At 31.3% G+C, this 2637-nt stretch overlaps 1 long non-coding RNA gene across 1 annotated transcript; it reads right to left on the minus strand.

The window, feature by feature from the left end:
• On the minus strand, window positions 1-1562 carry LOC115983706. The gene is made up of 3 exons (XR_004090165.1): window positions 1379-1562; window positions 282-422; window positions 1-178 (listed from the first exon to the last, which is right to left on the minus strand). It is a non-coding gene; the product is annotated as an uncharacterized LOC115983706 (long non-coding RNA).
• Between the last annotated feature and the right edge of the window lie 1075 nt (window positions 1563-2637).

Raw genomic sequence — 2637 nt, forward strand, 5'->3', positions numbered from 1 at the left:
CACCCACCTATGGTTCTGATTGTACCATAACAGCTAGGCTTATATTCAACATGACCTCCACCTCCATGACATGCTCATTTTGTTTTAAAGACAAAATAACACCATACCTATGGAAACATTGTGGTTGGTCTCTAGACTTCAGGCGCTTCTGAGCACTCCCATTATATGTGTCCCTAATCTGCACCATCCCCACATATCACCACATATTTCACTTAAGAATGATGATATTATTTTCCTACAATAAAGATTGAAATAATTCATAGGTAAATATTGTGGATCACCTTTCAAGCAAAGAGTGTAAATTACGGCTGCACATTTATTCTCCAACTCCAATTCCAAAAACCTCTGTTTTCCCATACTGGAACTTTCCTCAATAATATCCCTCTAGTAACTTTCAATGAGTCTCTAGGTAGTATTCGTGCCTCCATAAAAGTACAATTTGGAAAAATTAGCACTTCAAGACCTTATGGACCAAAAAAGTAAGATTTTGGAGAAGTAAATAGAGACTCAACTAATTAGCAAGGTCCATACAATTACAGACCATATGAATTTATTTTTATTTTATAGAGAATTCACGTTGGTTCTTCCGTTGACATTATTTAGAAACACCATATGCTGTGGTCAAGTTTGAGATTTCCCCTAAAGAATTTCAAATTATCACCATTCTTCTACATCTTAGCATAACTTATATAAGTTAGTGTTTTTTTTTAAGTAAATAATTTATTAAAAAAAGAAAAGAGAGGAAAAATTAAAAGATGTATACACTCCCTTTTCAGAGAATACAAATCAAAGGGAAATAGAGTTTTTTTCTTTTTTGGGATAAGTCAAAAGGAAATAGAGTTGGAAAAACTCAATAAAAGACATCAAAGGAATGCTGCTCCTCTTATTTCCTTCACGTCACATGTTCCACATAACACATAATGGCATGGCTCGCCACACCTTGGCTACTCTATGGTGATGAGAATATTGTAAAACTATACCCCTAGAGCTTGAGCTCCAACATTAAAAAACTTGAGCATTCTGGCATGTTTGTATCTCTTTGAATTGGGAAACTTGATGACTTGACCTTGTACAAAAGGGATTTCAATTAATTATAAGACTTTAAATCTAGGAAGAATGTTATTTTGAGAAAGATATTTCTCTATTGTCAATTGACCTGACCATATCAATTTGTTTGTTGATTTTTTGCATGAACATAACTCTAATATCTTACCTGCTCAAAAGTTAGAAAAATATTTGCATTGGATGCTCCCATAAGTTATGTCATTTTCCATAAGTTACTGGTTATTATTGAAGCAGACATTTATGTAATTATTTTTTAAAATCACATAATGAGGAAACTTGTAGGGATGTAAAAGTTTTTATCACATATGCGTACCTGATATTCAATGAAGACAAAAGGGAAGCATGAGAGAAATATTTGTATGTAGTGTTCTGGATAAAGTGGAGGAATTGGTACTTCAATAGACGGATTAACAGTTCTTCTACTTCTACTACTACTTTAGGCTTGGCTTTTTCCCAAACACCTTCTATACTAAAAGAGCTTTGCTGCAACATCTCCTCCTATTAGAAGCCTATTCATAAACAAAATTTACATTTAAATAAATAAAAACTTGTCTTGATATCTTGCTCTCACTAAAACTATTCCTCACACAAACATCAAATACCAAAAAAAATCATCACTGTCACCTTTACATAATAGCAAATAATGAATTTGCCTAACATAATGAAACACATCACAAAGAGGGGATACATTCAAACATTAACCAACAATTGATATGCTTAACTATTGATGGTTGTTTTAAGGTTATTTGTAAGTAATCACTTATTGAATTTTTTGCATAAATTACTTACTAATCTCTTTTTGAGAAATTTATTGAGACTAATACCCAATTGATATGCTTAACTAAAATCAATTATTTTGAGTGTCTTTTAATTGCTAATGTGGCACTTGGTAGTAATACTAGTGATATTGTGTGATTTAGCTACTAACTCTGTTGTTTACTACACTAATCCATTGTGTGTTTCTTAATTTGTAGGATGGTGATGGTGATTCTGCAGTAGATATCCAGTCTCCCGGTGCTCAACACTTATAATTTGATGATACGCAGTAGGCGATACTTTTGGCACCTATTTTGGAGTAGTTATTATGATATTTTGATATTTATAATAAAGTTTCAAACTTTGATACATATGTACACATCATAGTTGGAAACTTTATTATAACATTCTAGACAATTAGAATGTATTCTTTTGTGTAGGACATTGTACATAGTTGTTTAGAATGTATTATTTTGTTCATAACATTCTACACACTTGGGATGTATTATTTTGTGTATAAAATTCTAGACATTTGGGATGTAATTATTGTTATGGTGTAATTAAATATATATATATATATTTAGTTTCTTGGTTTAATGTGATATGGTATTTGTTATTGGAAAATATGAATTGTAGTTCATTACAATTGCTATAAAATAGGTATTGGAAAATATGTTTTTTAGGTACATTACAGGTGCTAAAAAAATTTTAAAAAAAAAAAAAAATTTTTTAAAAGGACCTATGCCAGCGCTTTTGAAAGCGCTGGCATAGGCCTTTTAGATTTTATTCGTTTAAGACCTATGCCAGCGCTTAAAA

The sequence above is a fragment of the Quercus lobata genome, chromosome 4 (genome assembly GCF_001633185.2).
Source record: "Quercus lobata isolate SW786 chromosome 4, ValleyOak3.0 Primary Assembly, whole genome shotgun sequence".
NCBI classification, from domain to species: Eukaryota; Viridiplantae; Streptophyta; class Magnoliopsida; order Fagales; family Fagaceae; genus Quercus; species Quercus lobata.